Source organism: Macaca thibetana, chromosome 14 (genome assembly GCF_024542745.1).
Source record: "Macaca thibetana thibetana isolate TM-01 chromosome 14, ASM2454274v1, whole genome shotgun sequence".
Classification (NCBI taxonomy): Eukaryota; Metazoa; Chordata; class Mammalia; order Primates; family Cercopithecidae; genus Macaca; species Macaca thibetana.
The window spans coordinates 68,518,797-68,537,541 of NC_065591.1; the positions used below are offsets into that span (position 1 = coordinate 68,518,797).

Below are 18,745 nucleotides of genomic sequence, written 5' to 3' on the forward strand. Positions count from 1 at the left end.
ACCCCCCAAACCCTGGCATGGACTGAACTTTTTTTTTTGAGACTGAGTCTCACTCTGTCACCAAGGCTGGAGTACAGTGGCGCCATCTTGGCTCACTGCATCCTCTGCCTCCTGGGTTCAAATGATTCTCCTGCCTCAGCCTCCCAAGTACCTGGGATTACAGGCACGTGCCACCACCCCTGGCTAATTTTTGTATTTTTAGTAGAGACAGGGTTTCGCCATGTTGGCCAGGCTTGTCTCGAACTCCGGACCTCAGGTGATCTGCCTGCCTTCGCCTCCCAAAGTGCTGGGATTACAGGTATGAGCCACCACACCCAGTCTTGAAGTAGCCATTTAATCCCAAAACTATACACTTAACTACCATACTACCCTGTCTTCCTCCCTTATCACTTTTTTAGACCTGAGTGAGTACAGGGACCTTATGTTGGGAACTAGTGATCTAATGTTCTCATTTTACAAATAAGGAAAAAGACCTTGAGAAGTGATCTGCCTAAGATTACATTGAAAATTAGTGGTGAAGCCTAGATTGGAATCTACATTTAGTAGTTTCTCAGTCTGGAAAATGATGGAGCTGAGGAGGATGATGTCATTATTGTTGATGTCATATTGTTAATGGGTTACCAGATCACAGGACTTCTCCAAACAAAAAGTTTCTAATGAACTGTTTTATTATGGTGAAGATACCTAACATCTATGAAGTGCTTTACAACAGTGGACCTCAGACTTTAATGTGTATGTGAATTACCTGGGAATCTTGTAAAAACATTCTGGTTTAGTGGATATGGAATGTGGCCTTAGAGTCTGCATTCCTTTTTTTCCTTTTTCTTTCTTTCTTTTTTTTTTTTTTTTTTTTTTGAGACAGGGTGTCACTCTATTGCCCAGGCTTAAGTTCAGTGGAATGATCATAACTTACTGTAACCTCAAACTCCTGGGTTCGAGGGATCCTCCTGCCTCAGCCTCCCGAATAGCTAGCACTGCGGGTGTCTGCCACCATACCTGGCGATTTTTTAATTTTATTTTTTGTAGAGATGCGGGGAATCTTGCTATGTTGCCCAGGCTGGTCTCGAACTCCTGGCCTCAAGCGATCCTCCCAAAGTGTTGGGATTACAGGCGTAAGCCACCATGCCTGGCTGAATCTGCATTTCTTAAAAGCTATCAGGTGATTACAGTGCTGCTGCTCTGGAGACTACACTTAGAGAAACAAGGCTTTAACATACACAAAGCATTTTTATATCTTTTTTCAGTGTTGTCTCTGTTTGTATGTAAGGAAAGTAAGTTCAAAAGGATAAGCAGTTTGTTAAGGATCACAGGGCTGGTACTAGAACCTGGGTGTCTAACTTTGCAAATCAAGTTAGGTGTTGATTACCCTGCACAGTAACAGTAGGCTGAAAACCTGTTGTGAAGGAAAGCTTGAAAAGGATCATTCTGGGTAATGAGCTAAATTGAACTTTTTTATTTCAGAAACAATTTTCATCCCTATTTTCTCTTAGTACCTTTCCCAAGCTTAAATGAAATCCCTTTTAGACTCAAGTCTATAGTTAGCAGCTAGAGCTTAGTAGGTACTTGAAGGCTGAGTACATTTGGAAGTTTAATCTTGGTATCTGCTCAAGTCTTCAAAGATATTAACTGGGAGAATTGTCATTTGGTAGCACATTTTGGAAGAAATGATTGATTTTTTTAAAGTGAAACAGTAATTGGGGTGTGTGTGTGTGTAAATAAGGAGAACAGTACAATTCCTCAAACAGTAATTTGGGGAACTTCACTGAGATAGAATATATAGTATAGTAAACATTTAAATGAAAGTCTTGTCTACTCCATTCTTATTTCAGGTTAAGATTTTAAATTTTTTTTTTTTTCAGTTTTTAGAATCTACCTTTGTTCCTTTGCCAGCTATTTCCAATAGTGGGAAAAACTCACCTGGAGAGTTTTAGGTAGTGCAGAACATTCAAAAGAAGTGAAGGCATGAAGAAATATTTTGGGACCCAGCAAAATGATAGATCCCAAAAGGGACAGTAAAAGCATTTTATGGTTGCATGAAAGTCCTAGATATTTTGCTTTGGGGAAAGTACATGGTATAATGGAACAGCTGGCCATTGGACTTGCAGTCAGAATCAAGATTCCTATCTGGACTTCGCTCTATTGAACCTGTGACTTTGAGCAAATCACTTAAACCTATCAAATATCATTTTTCTCATTTTACAAAAACTGATAAAAAGAATGGTTATGAGATTTAAATGGCATGATACATGTGAAAACACACTGTGAAGTACCTGGCAAATATTAGGTACTCAATGAAGGTTAGTTGAATTGGAATCTAATCAAAATAAGTTAAAAAAAAAAAAAAGCAAAGCTAACCCATGCTTGTTGTGGCTTCCTTACCTGTGGTGATTAGTTTTATCTGTGAACTCGGCTAGGCTATAGTATTCACTTATTTAGTCAAACACTTACCTTGGTGTTGCTATGATGGTATTTAGTAAATGTGGTTAATATCTATAATCAATTGACTTTAGGTAAAGGAGATTACCTTCAATAACATGAATGGCCTCATCCAATCATTTAAAAGGCATTAAGCGCAAAAGCTAAGGTTTCCAGGAGAAGAAATTCTGCCTTAAGTTTGCAGCATCAACTCCTGCCTGAGTTTCTAGGGCATGGGAGGTGGGGACGGGGGCAGTTAAAGCTTTATTTTGGGAGGTCTACTTGATTCCTTACTTTGGTGGACTTTCCATTTCTCCTTTTCTCCCTCCCTTCTTTCTTCCTTCTTTGATCTGTTTTTAAATTCAGGATTTTTAGATGTTTTCTGTGGGAGGTTCAGTTGGATTATCTATATGTCACATATCCTTAACCTGATGCTTTTGCACATGCTGTTGGCTTGTCATTTGTCATTTGTAACTGCATTATCTGAGTCAGTGGGTATCTCTTTAAACCTTGACTGATTACTTCTTAGAGAATTAGGTGCTTTTTCTATTTCCCTTTGAGGACTTTCTATTGACTAAAGGATATTTAGTCAATAGAAATTTCTGCCAAATTCTAACATGGCATGAAGAGCACTTCTTTTTTTTTTTTTTTTTTTTTTTTTTTTTTTTAAGATGGAATCTTGGGCTCTGTTGCCAGGCTGGAGTGCAGTGGTGCAATCTTGGCTCAATGCAACCTCCGCCTCCTGGGTTCAAGCGATTCTTGTGCCTCAGCCTCCCGAGTAGCTGGGATTACAGGTGCATGCCACTACACCCGGCTAATTTTTGTATTTTCAGTAGAGATGGGGTTTCACCATGTTGGCCAGGCTGGTCTCGATCTCCTGACCTCGTGATTTATCCACCTCAGCCTCCCAAAGTGCTGGGATTACAGGCATGAGCCACCGCGCCTGGCCAACATTTCATTTTTTTAACATGAAATTTTTACACATACAACAAAGATGGAAGAATTCTTCAGTGAATATCCATTCACCCACTAACTAGATTCTACCGTTGACATTTTATTACACTTGTTTTTATCATACACTGATTCGTTTTTCCGTTCCTTTCATCTATCAGTTCATTTTATTTTTTGATACATTTTGAAGTAAATTGCAGACATCTGTTTGCTTTTCTTTAAATACTAAAGCATATCATTAAAGTTTAATTCCTTGTTTTTTTTTCTTTTGATATAAAATTTACATTCAATGTAATACACAATTTTTTTTTTTTTTTTTGAGATGGAGTCTTGCTGGGTTGCTGAGGCTGGAGTGCAGTGGCATGATCTCAGCTCACTACAACCTCCCTGTCCCAGGTTCAAACAATTCTCCTGCCTCAGACTCCCAAGTAGCTGGGATTACAGGTGAAGACCACCACACCGGCTAATTTTTTTATTATTAGTAGAGACAGGGGATTACAGGCATGTGCCACCACACCCAGTTAATTTTTTCATTTTTTTTGTAGAGATGGGGTTTCACCATGTTGGCCGGGATGGTCTAGAACTCCTGACCTCAGGTGATCCTCCCACCTCAGCCTCCCAAAGTGCTGGGATTACAGGCTTAAGCCACTGCACCTGGCCTGTAATACACAAATCTTAAGTTATTTTTGCTAGATTTTGAGAAATGCATAGACCTATGTAACAACCTCTATCAAGATGTGGAACTTTACCATCAGCCAGGAAAGTTCCCTCATGCCCCTTCCCTGTTAATCCCCACCTCCATCTTACCCCTTCTTTCCAGCATAACCACTGTTGGCTGATTTTTTTTCCCTACCATAGATTAGGTTTGCCTGTTTGAGAACTGCATGGAAATGGACTCATCTAGTATTTACTATCTGGGGTAAGGCTTCTTTTGTTCAGCGTGTTTTTGAGATTCATCCATGTTGCTATGTGGTAGGATTCCACTATGTGAATATACCACAGTTTGTTAACCCGTTTTCCTGTTGATGGACACATGGCTGTTTTTAGGTGTGGGCAATTATAAGTAAAGCTGCTATAAACATTCTTGGGCAGATCTTTTTGTGGATATATATTTTCATTTCTCACAGGTAAATGCTTAGGATTGGAATAATTGGGTCATAGAGTATGTGTATGTTTAGTTTTATTAGATACTGCCAGACCTTTTCCCAAAGTGGTTGTACCACATCTTTGTCAACATTTAGTGTCAGTCTTTCAAATTTTAGTCAATCTGGTGGATGTGTGGTTGTATCTCATTGTGCTATCCAGTTTATTTTTAACTCTTCAGTCTTTCTTCTTTCGTTTCCTCGCCCTACTTACATTTCACTCTTGCCAAAACAAACTATTTACATATACATTAATACCCCATGCACTTTTTATTGTTCATATTGTTCCCATGAGAGGTAATAATAAATTTGTTTTAAAATCATGAAGTTTGTGATGGTTATTCAGCAATAAATACCTGAAAACTGTGTCTGATGTTGAGTTTTGAGAAATTTTGATTTTCTATTGTGAAAACTCAGAGTATGTCATATTATACCATGCCTTTTATTCTTAGAAGATGAGACTAAAGAATAAAGGTTAGTACTTTTATAAGCCCATCTGAAAATAACAAAAAATTTTATAAGCATCGTTTTATTTATACCTGCAATGTACTCAAGACTCAAAAGAATTATTTTACCCAATGAAAGCAAGTAAGTACCTCAGGGTTGAAATAATTTCAGTTATGAAGCTGGAAAAAAATCTTTGACTCATCATAGGTATAGACTCTTGCTCTAACATATGTTCTTTAACTTTTCAGATCATGCTGCTTTTAGCAGCAAGTAGGACTGGCTAGAGTCAGAACTCCAAAACTATGCATGTTAAAATCTTGATGCTGCTCTAAAAGCTGTGTGTTTATGATCTTCATTCACGTATTCATTTATACAAAATGATAAGGAGAGATTCTAGGTAAGATACTTTTCCTGAAATGAAGCATTATGGTTTCTAAGCTATTTCACCTTCTGAGTAGCAGTTTTTCCTTTTTTCCCCCCATTTCTTTTTTTAAGCAGATATGAGGGCAATCTGACTTTGTCTTCTGAAATCCCATTGATTGCTAGAGTTGATTCAATTAATCTTGCCAATCAGATGACTGTTTTGTGTTCAGAAAGTCCAACCTAAAGGTTGACAAATGAAGAGAATTATGACCTTAATAAAGGAGGACAGTCCTTTGGTTAAGAGCAGTGATCACTAAAGAAACATTTAGCACCCTCTGTGTCCTTCCCTGATCCCATCTTTTCCCTTTTTCTCTGGAGATAACCAGTATACTTAATTTAGTGTTTATCATTTCCTAACTTTTACTGCTTTGCATTCCTAAAAATATACTATTTAGGTTTGCTTGTTTTATATTTTATATAAGTGGAATTGTACTATGTGTACATTCTTCCACAACTTGCTTTTTTTTTTTTTTTTAACACAAATTGTGCTTGTTAGTATCATTCATGCTCCTGAGAATTGACTGCGTTGATGGATGTAGATTTAGTTCATTTATTTTTGCTGTTGTTTAGAATTCCACTGTATGAATATATTCATTTATCCATTCTTTAATCATTGGACATTTTGTTGTTTCCAGGTTTTTGCTATTACAAATAAGGCTGTTGTGAACATTCTTGTGCATCTTCTGGTACACAGAAATGTAAGGGTTTCTGTATATACTTAGGAGTGTAATTGTTAGAATATAGGTCATGCTCATATTCAAATTGGTGCAAAAGTAATTGCAGTTTTTGCCATACTTTCAATGACAAAAGCCTCAATTACTTTTGCAACGACCTAATAGAAGTTCTCGAATTTTTTGGTCTCATGACCCCCTTTACATATTTAAAAAGTATTGAGGACCCCAAAGAGCTCTGTGAGTTAAATCTATTGGTATTTACTGTATTAGAAGTTAAAACTGAAAAAAATTAAATCTTTGTTAATCCATTTAAGATTCATATTTGTGAGAAGTGAGATTTATCCATGTGCTGTATCAGTAGTATATTTCTTTTGATTGCTGAGAAGTATCCCATTGTATGAATGTAATAGTTTGTTTATCTATTTTCCTATTGACAGGATACCTGGGCTGTTTCCAGTTTTTGGCTATTATGCATAAAGTCGAACATTCTTAAACAAGTCTTTTTGTGAATGTATATTTTCATTTTTCGTGAATAAATACCTAGGATTGGAATTGCCAGGTTAAGGTTGGTTTATGTTTTAGTTTTCTAAGAGCCTGTAAGACTTTTTCCCCACAGTGATGTATCATTTTTCATTCTCATCATGGAAGTTTTAGGTGCTCCACATCCCCAACAATGTTTGATGTTGTCATACTTCTTAATTTTATCCATTCTGGAATGTATGTAGTGGTATCTCATTGTAATTTTAATTAGCATTTACCTGATGTCTGATAATGTTGAGCATATTTTCTTGTGCTTCTTGGTCATATGTATATCTTCTTTTGTGAAGTATCTTTTCAAATCTTTTGCCCATTTAAAAAAATTGGATTGTCTTTTTATCATTGAGTAACAGGGGCTCCTTTCATATTCAAAATATAAGTCCATTTGCCAGATGGATGTTTTGTGACTATTTTCTCCCTGTCTCCCTACTTCATTTTTTTAAAGGAGTTTTTTTGATGAGAAGTTGTACATTTTGATGAAGTCTAATTGATCAGCTTTTTTCTCTTACGGTTATTGCTTTTCATAGCTTGTCTATTCCCATGTTTTCTTTTGGAAGCTTTATAGTTAATTGCTTTGTATTCAGGTCTATATCCATCTCAAATTTATTGTCACATATGGTGTAAAGTAAGGATTGAAGTTTATTTTTTCCTCATAGGCATATCCAGTTATTTTAGCACAATTTAACCACGTAATCTTCAAATAGAAGTTTCACTTCTTTCTTTCCAATCTTTATGCACTTTATTTCTTTTGCTTACACTGTTGCACTGGCTAGGACCTCCAGGGCAATGTTGAGTAGAAATGACATCATGAGTGAACATCCTTGCCTTTTCCTGATTTAAAAAGCAAATAATTCGATATTTCATTATTAGATATAATGTTAGCTATAGGTCTTTTGTAGATATCCTTTATTTGATTGAGGAAGTTCTTGTTGAGTTTTATCATGAATAGGTGTTGGGTTTGTCAAATGTTATTCTTGTGATTTTATCCTTTCTGTTAATATGATTGATTGATTGATTTTTGAATGTTGGATAAACTTTGTTTCGCTGGCCCGCTTAGACATTATATGTTATTCTTTTTATGTGTTGCTGAATTTAATTTGCTTGTATTTTTGGCAGGATTGATTTTTGCCAGGATTTTTGCATCTTTGTTCATAAGAGATATTTTTCTAACATTTGTTTTTTGTTAGGTTTCTTGCTTCAGGTTTTTAGGTTGTATTTTTTAAGGAAATTTATTCATTTCCTCTAGATGGTTGAATATATTGGCATAAAATTATTTCTGACATTTCCTTATTGCTTTTTTAATGTCTGTAGAATCTGGGGTAACTCTGTTCTTTCATTCCTGAAATCAGTAATTTGTATAGTCTCTCTTTTTTGATGATTAATCATCCTAATGGTTTATTTGATTTTATTATGTCAGTGGAACAACTTTTGGCTTTGTTAATTTTCTCTACTTTATTCTTATTCTGTTCTTATTTTTTTCCTTCTACTTATTTAACGTATTCCTTTTTTGGCTTCATGAGATGAAAGCTTAAAACACTGATTTTAGATCTTTCTTTGTTAATAGAAGCATTTAAAGTTGTAAATTTTCCTCTTGGCGCACAAACTGTTTTTCCTCTGTGCTCACAACACAATCAACACAGAAGATTTCTGTGACCAGATGTGTGGGGATTTCTCCCCACCAACAGAGAAGCAATCAGTTTTGCAGTGGACACTAGCTGGGTATCTTTCAGTTCAATTCTGACACTATCTACTTGGTAGCACCAGATTCACAGGTTGAGGGCTCAGTCCCACAAGACTGTCCTCCACTTCCCAATGCCACTCGGAAGCCCCATGTTGTTTTACTTGTGTTTCTGATTAACCTGCTATAAATAGGATTAGATTCAGATTCTTCTTGGCCTCTCTGTGCAGCATTCCTTCCTCCAGGGTATGGGATGGGGCCCCTTCTGAAATGGGGGTCTTGTGATCTACCATCAGATATAGTAGCAGAGAATTTATTAATGTCCAGCTCTGAGACAGAAAGGTGAGGGAAGATTAGAGTATATTTTTTAGTTTCTGTGGACTGCCATGGGGGAGAAATAACAAGGACTATGGGAGCTATAAGCCAGGAACTGTGGATGAAAGCATATATATATGTATGTACGTATGTTATATATGTATACTATCACAGCACTCCCTAAGCTTATTGTGCTGGTATTTGGAGGTGGGGGCTTTGAGACATAATTAGTTCATGAGGATCTACCCTTATGACTGGGATTAGAGCCCTTGTAAGAAGATGCCAGGGTGGGGTATGGTGGCTCACACCTGTAATACCAGCACTTTGGGAGGGGGAGGTGGGCGGATTGTTTGAGCCCAGGAGTGAGAAACCAGCCTGGGCAACATGGTGAAACTCATCTCTATAAAAATAAAAGAAATTAGCCCTACATGGTGGTGCACACCTGTAGTCCCAGCTACTTGGGAGGCTGAGGTGGGAGGATTACTTGAACCTTGGAGGTCAATGCTGCAGTGAGGTATGATTGCACCACTGCACTCCAGCCTGGATGACAGAGTAGCACAATGTCTCCAAAAAAAAAAAAAAAAAAAAAAAAGAAGTAGAATTCCCGAGCAGATAACAATTTAAGTGTTATTAACAGGGCAACAAATTGTCAGGTTTATCTTTGGTTGATATGGTTTGGTTTGGATCTATCATTTTATTATTGTAATTATACTAGCTGTTTTTTGTTCTTCTCCTGCGTTTTAACAAATTATTTGAATATTATTTTAGAATTAAAATATTTTACTATTGCCTTTTTAGTCATTCTTCTTTGCATTATTTATTTAGTGGTTACTCTAGGGATTAAAATACATGTCTTTAACTTTTCACAGCCTACTTCATGGACCACTTCATGAAAAATGTAGAAGTTTGCAGAATAAGGCAACTATATAGGCTCATATCCTACCTACCTTGTTCTTTATGCTATAGTTGTTATATATATTACATCTATATGTTATAAACCTCCAAATATCAGCATATTAAAAGTAAACGAGTTATAAATAAGTTAAAAGAAAAAGGAAACATTATTGTCTTTTGTAGCTTACCATTTCTGATGCTCTTCACCCTTGTCTGAGGATCTGCATTTCTCTCTGGTATCATTTTCCTTCAGCAAGTTGAGCTTCTTGTGTCTATAAATTTCTATATTTCATTATATTTTGAAAAACTTTGATCATTATGTATTCAGATTTTTTTCTGCTTCATTCTCTTCTATCCTTTGGCTCCAATTACAGCTGTGTTGCATTGTTTATAGGTTCATTAGGATCTGTTTAGGATTATTTTGTAAAAAATCTTTTTTTTTTTTTTTTTTTTTTTTGAGATGGAGTCTCGCTCTGTCATTCAGGCTGGAGTGCAGTGGTGCGATCTCAGCTCACTGCAAGCTCTACCTCCTGGGTTCACGCCCTTCTCCTGCCTCAGCTTCCTGAGTAGCTGGGACTACAGGCACCAGCCACCACGCGCGGCTAATTTTTTGTATTTTTAGTAGAGATGGGGTTTCACCATGTAAGCCAGGATGGTCTCGAGCTCCTGACCTCAGGATCTGCCCGCGTTGGCCTGCCAAAGTGCTGAGATTACAGGTGTGAGCCACCACGCCCGGCCCAAAATCTTTTTTTCATTCTCTGTGCATATACATATTGGGTAGTTTTGATTGACCTATCTTTGTGTTCACTTAGTTTTTTCTCTGTCATCTGTTTGTCTGTTAGGTCTATCTGGTGAATAATTTATTTCAGATATTTTATTTTCAGTTGTAGAGTGCCCACTTAGTTCTTGCTTATTATTTCTATCTTTCTCCAGAGATTTCCTATCTTCTTTTATTATTGTTAGCATATTTTATCTTTTTTTTTTTTTTTTTTTTTCTTTTTTTTTTTTTTTTGAGACAGAGTCTAGGTCTGTCGCCCAGGCTGGAGTGCAGTGGCCGGATCTCAGCTCACTGTAAGCTCCGCCCCCCGGGTTCCCGCCATTCTCCTGCCTCAGCCTCCCGAGTAGCTGGGACTACAGGCGCCGCCACCTCGCCCGGCTAATTTTTTGTATTTTTTAGTAGAGACGGGGTTTCACCGCGTTAGCCAGGATGGTCTCGATCTCCTGACCTCGTGATCCGCCCGTCTTGGCCTCCCAAAGTGCTGGGATTACAGGCCTGAGCCACCGCGCCCGGCCAGCATATTTTATCTTAATTCCTTGAGGTTAGTTATAGCAGTTTCTTTAACATCCTTGTCTGCTTTCTGTCACATCTAGATGATCTTGGGATCAGTCTCAATTGATATTCTTTTGTCATTAGAGTAAGAACCATTTTCCTGGTTCTTCATATGTTAGGTAATTTTAGGCTTTATATTGAACATAAAGAATGTTAAATTGACCAGGCGCAGTGGCTCACGCCTGTAATCCCAGCACTTTGGGAGGCCAAGATGGGCGGATCACGAGGTCAGGAGATCGAGACCATGCTGGCTAACACAGTGAAACCGCGTCTCTACTAAAAATACAAAAAAATTAGCCAGGCGTGGTGGCGGGCGCCTGTAGTCCCAGCTACTCGGGAGGCTGAGGCAGGAGAATAGCATGACCCCGGGAGGCGGAGCTTGCAGTGAGCGGAGATCGCGCCACTGCACTCCAGCCTGGGCAACAGAGCAAGACTCAATCTCAAAAAAAAAAAAAAAAAAAGTTAAATTGTGGAGATTCAGGTATCTTTGTTTCTTATGAGTGTTGTTTCTGTTATTTTAACTGGCATTTAGTTATCTTGACTGACTTGACTTGAACTGTACACTCTTGTTTCTTGGCCAGCATGTCATTTGTCTTTAGTTGGACTTCTTTCAATCTGTTATATGCGCATGTGGTTCATGGTTCAGTCAGAGACATGGGCAGACAGAATTTAGGGATCCCTTCTTTGTTTTCCCTTTCAAGATTCCTCAGTTCTCTTCAATGCCATATTTTTTTTCTGGCTTCAGTGTGCTGGTTCCCCAGGCCAACAAGCCTGTGGTGTTACTTTTTCCTGTTTCTTATGTACTGTGTCAGCTGCACTTATCCCAAGGCTACAAGCTGCGAAAATGGGAATTCACTTTGTACGACTCCCCTTCTTGAAATGTGTACTCTGCATTAGAATTTGTCAGCTTCTTACACTCCGGTGCTTCCAGATAATCTCTTTTTGTATTATCCTAGATTTTACCATATTTTTCTGAGGGAGAATTAGCTAGTAGGGCCTTATTCTATCATTGCTGGAAGCAGAAGTGTATATGGACCTTTTTACTATGTTCCGTTTCTCCCCCCATTATGTCCATGTTTTCTTTAGATTCTTGAACATACTTGTAATAGGTGATCTAAAATCTTTGTCAGTTTCGTCGCTGTCATTTTGGCATTGCTTCTTTTGAATGACTTTCTTGCTTTTTTTTTTTTTTTTTTTTTTTTTTTTGAGACCGAGTCTCACTCTGTCGCCCAGGCTGGAGTGCAGTAGCACAATCTCAGCTCACTGGAACCTCTGCCCTCTGGGTTCAAGTAATTCTCCTGCCTCATTCAGCCTCGCTAATAGCTGGAATTACAGGTATGCACTACCACAGTTGGCTAATTTTCATATTTTTAGTAGAGACGGGGTTTTGCCACGTTGGCCAGGCTGGTCTCGAATTCCTGACCTCAAGTGATCTGCCTGCCTCGGCCTCCCAAAGTGCTAGGATTACAGGTGTGAGCCACTGTGCCCAGCCAATTTTCTTGCTTTTTAACTTGTTTAGCAATTTCTGTTTGGATGCCAGACATGGTAATGGGATATCATTGAGTGAATAGATTTTGTTGTCTTCTCTTAAAGTGTGTTGGATTTTGTTCTGGCCAGCAGTTAGATTCTGATCAGCTGATCCCTTTCAAGATTTGTTTTAAAGCATATTTTGGGAGTGGTTCTAGAGTTGTTGTCTTTATTCTTTTGGTAGTTTTGCTTCATTACCAAAATGGTCTAGGATCTCTACTGGATGGTCTAAGTGTTCAGCATGATCACTGTTCTCTCTAGTCACAATGTGAAGGTCTCAAATCCTATATGTTATAGTAGTTGTTTGGTTTACAGCTCTATAGTAGTTATTTCTTCCCCTATTAGTTCTTCTCTCAGCCTAAGAGACTGTGAGCATGTGCAGTTTTTTATTTGGTGCTAGACTCGAAGATTCCTTGCAAATTTTGGGAGCTTTTTCTCCACAAGACTGCTGTGCTGTGCTTGGATTTTTTTTTCCTTACACCAAAGTCTAGAAATACTTCCTCCAGAAAGCTGAGTTTACCTCATTTATTTCCCTTTTTCTCAGGGATCACATTGCATAGAATTTGGCCTCTTTTATACTTGTTAACTGCAAGGGAAAATCCAGTCCCAGTAATTCTGTTATGGCTAGCAGTGAAAGTCCCCCAAATTGTTGTAGTGTTCTTATGGTCATTAGTTTTAATATCTATTGGATCAAGCCCATTGTGATGTTGAAGTCTATCGGGGGAACCCGTCCCCAATATTTCAACATATGTTCTTTCTATTTTCCCTAAGTATCAGCCTGTCTGAGAAATACAGAGAAAGAGTACAAAGAGAGGAATTTTACAGCTGGGCCGCCGGGGGTGACATCACATATTGGTAGGTCTGTGATGCCCACCTGAGCTGCAAAACCAGCAAGTTTTTATTAGGAATTTCAAAAGGGGAGGGGGTGTATGTATAGGGGGTAGATCATAAAGATCACATGCTTCAAAGGGCGAAAGGCAGAGCAAAGATCACATGCTTCTAAGGAAACAGGACCAGAGCAGAATCAGAAACTCCTGATAAGGGTCTGTGTTCAGCAGTGCACGTATTGTCTTGATAAATGAGAAAACAGGGTTCGAGAGCAGAGAACTGGTCTGACCTCAAATTTACCAGGGCTGGGGTTTCCCAATCCTAGTAAGCCTGAGACCAGGGCGTATCTCAGTCCTTATCTCAAATGTATAGGACAGACACTCCCAGAGCGGCCGTTTATAGACCTCTCCCCAGGAATGCAATTCTTTTCCTAGGGTCTTAATATTATATTCCTTGCTGGGAAGAGAATTTAGGGATATCTATCCTACTTGCATGTCCGTTTGTAGGCTCTCTGCAAGAAGAAAAATATGGCTCTTTTCTGCCCAACCCCACAGGCAGTCAGACCTTATGGTTGTCTTCCCTTGTTCCCTAAAATCGCTGTTATTCTCTTCTTTTTCAAGGTGCGCTGATTTCATATTGTTCAAACAAACATGTTTTACAATCAATTTGTACAATAGTGGTCCTGAGGTGACATACATCCTCAGCTTACGAAGATAACAGGATTAAGAGATTAAAGTAAGATGGGCGTAAGTAATTGTAAGAGTATTATTTGGGAACTGATAAATGTCCATGAAATCTTCACAGTTCATGTTCAGAGACTGAAGTAAAGACAGGCGTAAGAAATTATAAGAGTATTATTAGGGAAGTGATAAATGTCCATGAAATCTTCACAATTTATGTTCCTCTGCTGTGACTCCAGCCAGTCCCTCCATTTGGGGTCCCTGACGTCCCACAACAAAAGTCTTTTGTAACTCTACTGATTTGTACAGGGGCAGCATGTGAAGGTTGCTTCATCTATTAAACATTAAGATAGGTGTATTAAAATCTCCTACCATGTTGGTGGATTTGTTTATTTTCTTCATTATTATTCTGTTAGTTTTTGCTTTAAGTATTTTGAGGCTATGTAATTTGGTGCAAATATGTTTAGGATTATGATGTCTTCCTGGTGAACTGGATTCTTATTTTTAGTTTTTCTCTTTTAATTTTTTTTGAGACAGGGTCTCACTCTGTTGTCCAGGCTGGGGGGCAATGGCACAATCACAGTTCACTGCAGCCTTGACTTCCTGGGCTTAGCTGATCCTCCCACCTCAGCCTCTGGGATAGCTGGGACTACAGGCACATGCCACCATGCCCAGCTACTTTTTTGTATTTTTAGTACAGATGGGGTTTTGCCATGTTGCCCAGGCTCTCTCAAACTCCTGGGCTCAAGCAATCAATCCACCTGCCTTGGCTTCCCAAAGTGCTAGGATTGTAAGTGTGAGCCATGAAGCCCAGCCAGATCCTTCTTCTAATGCTTTTTGTTTTAAAGTTCCTTTGATTTGAAGTATTTATATATTACTGTTTTTTATTCTTTACTTAAAACCTTTCTGCATTCTTATGTGTTACTTGCATGTACTATATGCTAGGCACTTATTTTAAGGGTACCTGGGATTTGTTTTAATCAGGTATAGTTAGACACAGAGACACAGAAATGACTGTCATGAAGGAAGAAGTTTGTTTTTTTTTTAAATTTTACTTTAAGTTCGGGGATACATGTGGAGAGTGTGCAGGTTTATTACATTGGTGTGCATATGCCATGCTGGTTTGCTGCACCCATCAACCCATCTTCTAGGTTTTAAGCCCCACATGTATTAGGTATTTGTCCTAATACTGTCCCCGCCCTTGCCCAGGAAGAAGTTTTATACTCAGTTTCCTAGAAACAGGAGGAATAACACACCATGTAGGGCCACTTAATAAAGCACCAGGGTCAGTCGGGGGGCAGAGGAAGTAGGGGGAAATATGGTCATACAGCTTTATTGTGGTTTCTGCAGGAAGGAACAGGCAAGGCATTATAAGTAGGCTTAGGCTTGGCTAGTTTTGAGTAATTTCAGTGGACGCTGGGACGTAGGGGCTGCCACTAGTTGTATGGTACGTGGCCCTGGGATGATTTGGGTAGGGGAATAGTGGCCTAGAGTGTAAGAGTCTGATAAATGAGGTAGTTGGGACTATGGGCTCTGGATTGTTTGGTATGCATATGGAAGGTGCACTCCTTTGCTACCTGGCTAGCTCTGGGAGGAGCGATTCCACCAGAGTAAGCAAGGCCCCATATACCAAAGCATGAAATACAGAAACCAGAAAACGTGATTATCATAGCACTGTTCTAGGTACTTGTTGATAATGGCAGTGAGGAAAGCAGATAAGAAAGTGTTGTTGTGAACATGCATTCTATTGAGAGAAGATGACAAATAAACGGTTAAGTATATAAGTGGTTGCTAATTGTGATAAATGCTGTAAATAAAACTAGGTAATATGATAGAGAATGGCTAGAGGACTTCTTTAGATAGGGTAGTTAAGGAAGGCGTCTCTGAATTGGTGGCTTCTGGTATAAGTCCTGAAGAATGAGATGGCATATGTGGTAATCTGGGGTAATGGTGTTCCAGACAGTACTGCAAATGGCCCTGTGGCTGGAATGGACTTGGTTTGGTCTAGGAACATTGGGAAGATTAGTGTTTTGGGAATGATGGGCAAAAAGGAGAGTAATTAGAAGAGGTAGGCAGGGGTTGATTGTGTTAGCCTTGTAGACCATGGTAAAGAGATTGGCTTTTATTTTATTTGCAGTTGGAAGTGTTTGGAGTGTTTTCAGCCAGGGGAGTAAACTTTTATACTCAGTTCAGAACAAGTCAGGTACGAATACCATTGACAGTATAACGCTTGGGAGATATATTAGCATGCTACAGTTATATGATCAAAAAGGAAGATGTTGTTAAATTGGAAATGTTTTCATGAAACAAATGGCTGCAAAGGAGGATTTTGATCATAGTGGGGGACTAGGATTAATGAAGAATGAGAATGGAATTTTAAAGGAGAGAAATCATACAAAGCAGGCCTAGGTACTCAAGGTACTGTGGGGGTTTTGCTGTTATTGTTTTTGAGACAGAGCCTATGTGGCCCAGGCTGGAGTGCAGTGGTGCCATCTTGGCTCACTGCAACCTCCGCCTCCTTGGTTCAAGCAATTCTTGTGCCTCAGCCTCCCAAGTAGCTGGAATTACAGGCATGTGCCACACCTGTCTAATTTTTGTATTTTTTGTAGAGACGGGGTTTTGCCATGTTGCCCAGGCTGGTTTCGAACTCCTGAACTCAAGCAATCCTCCCACCTTGGCCTCCCAAAGTACTGGGATTACAGGCGTGAGCCATACCATCATGGGTTTTTAAGTATAAGAACTTACTGTCAAGAACAATATATAAAGTTTAAGAATGATCAAAATAAGTGATGACAAAAATAGGTATAAATCCTGCCTGGGCAACATAGTGAAACCCTGTCTCTACAAAAAATACAAAAATTAGCTGGGTGCATGCCTCTAGTCCTAGCTACTCGGTAGGCTGAGGTAGGAATGTCGCTTGGGAGTTTGAGGCTGCAGTGAGCCATGATCATGTCACTGCATTCCAGCTTGGGTAACAGAGCAAGACCCTGTCTCCAAATATATGTATATGTCAGATAAGGCTTTTTATCTTTAACTTTCTAAAAAATATTTTCAGTCAGAGATTGGGAGACTAAAGATAGATTGGTTTTAAGGGGGGTAAAGGTTGTAAGAGTAGGTGATAAGAAAGCAAAGGAGAACTCAAAGAGAGACTGCATGAAGTAAATTTATATACCATACATTAGATGGATGAAGAAAAGATCTTCCTAAAGTAAATCATAATAATTGGTAGCTATCATTTTTAAAAGTATATAGTTTTTCAAATATGTATATATATTTAAAACATTCAGAAAAGACATTGTTATAAAATATTTTTATAAGATATTTGTCCTGCTTATGTAATAGGATTGTTTTAAAGGTCAAATGAGGAAACTAATACAAATTGATTTTGTATTTCAAATCTTACTTTGAAAAGTGCTACCATTCAGAAGAGTATATATGAGTTTTTGTGATGCCCATGCATGTGCATAAATTGCATAAAACTTCTCCTATATGTCTAGGCATTACCATAACTAATTGAAGCTGTTTTGGAGTCTGTGGATGTTAATTACTACAGGTAACTTTTTTTTTTTTTTTTTTTTTTTTTGAGACAGGGACTCACTCTGTTGTCCAGGCTGGAGTGCAGTTGCATGATCTTAGCTCACTGCAGCCTTGACCTCCCAGACCCAAGCCATCTTCCTGCCTCAGCCTCCGAGTAGCTGGGACTACAGGTACATGCCACCACACCTGGCTAGTTTTTGTATTTTTTTGTAGAGATGGGGTTTTACCGTGTTGCACAGGCTGGTCTTGGCAGCTCCTGGATTCAAGTGATCCACCCACCTCAGCCTCCCAAAGTGCTGGAATTATAGCCTGCTTTGCTTATTATTGCCCTCTGTTAGGAGAGTCTTTTTAGGTTTATGTATGGTAAGCATGCTGTACAGCTAGCTTCCTAAATTGCTCTACCAGCTGTGAAACTGGTACAAAGCTGTTGTGTATGATCAATAAATAAATGATTTGCTTTTTTAAGATACTAGACAAAACATGGCATTAATTTAAAACATGATCTGAAATTTAAGCTATATATTGCATGTATTCCTTAAAATCTATTCTGTTTCTTTTGCCTGGCATATTTTTTCCCCAGTGTCTTACTTTCAGTAATTAAATTACCATATATTTATATATGGGAATACACACATTTATAATCTCACAGTTTCTATGGGTTAGGAGTCTGGATCCAGTTTAGCTGAGTCCTTTGTTTATGATTTCACAGGGCTGCGGTCAAGATGTTAGCTGGGGCTGTGGTCTCATCTGAAGCTTAACTATGGAAGAATCCATTAGCAGAATTCAGTTTCCTGTGGTTATAGGACTGACAGGCTTCAGTTTCTTGTTGGCTTTTGGATGGAAGCTGCCCTTAGCTCCTGGAAGCTGCCCTTCAAATATGGGACTACCAAAATAGGCAGACCACAACATAGCAGCTTGTTTCTTCAAAGCCAGCAAGGGAATGAGAGACTTCAGCAAGATGGGTGCTACAGTCTTAGGTAATGTCACCACATACACATAATCGTGTGTCTCTTGTCACCTTGCCTTATTGTCTTGGTTAGCAGCAAGTCACAGTTTCTGCTTATACACAAAAGGAGGGAGTTACATAAGACTGTGGATACCAGGGTATGGGGATCTGGGGGCCACTTTAGATATCTGTGTTTCACATACCTTATTTTTATATTTCCAAGTGCAGTAATTATTGTTTTCTTTTTACTTTTTACCCTGTGACCAGGTCAATAAAGACCAATGGTCTTCTTGTTCCTTTGTGCTAGTGGGTGTTTACTTTTCTATTTCATTTAGCTACTAAGTAGCCCCACAAGCATCTCAGCTCTATATAGATGATCTCAGATCCATTTCCTATCCTTGTGTGGTCCAAGGCCTCATCT

At 38.7% G+C, this 18,745-nt stretch overlaps 1 protein-coding gene across 1 annotated transcript in view; it reads left to right on the top strand.

Annotated features, from left to right (window-relative positions):
• The window catches only part of ACER3 (alkaline ceramidase 3), a 169,260-nt gene that overhangs the window by 11,981 nt on the left and 138,534 nt on the right, over positions 1 to 18,745 (top strand). The gene's annotated exons all lie outside the window — the stretch shown is intronic.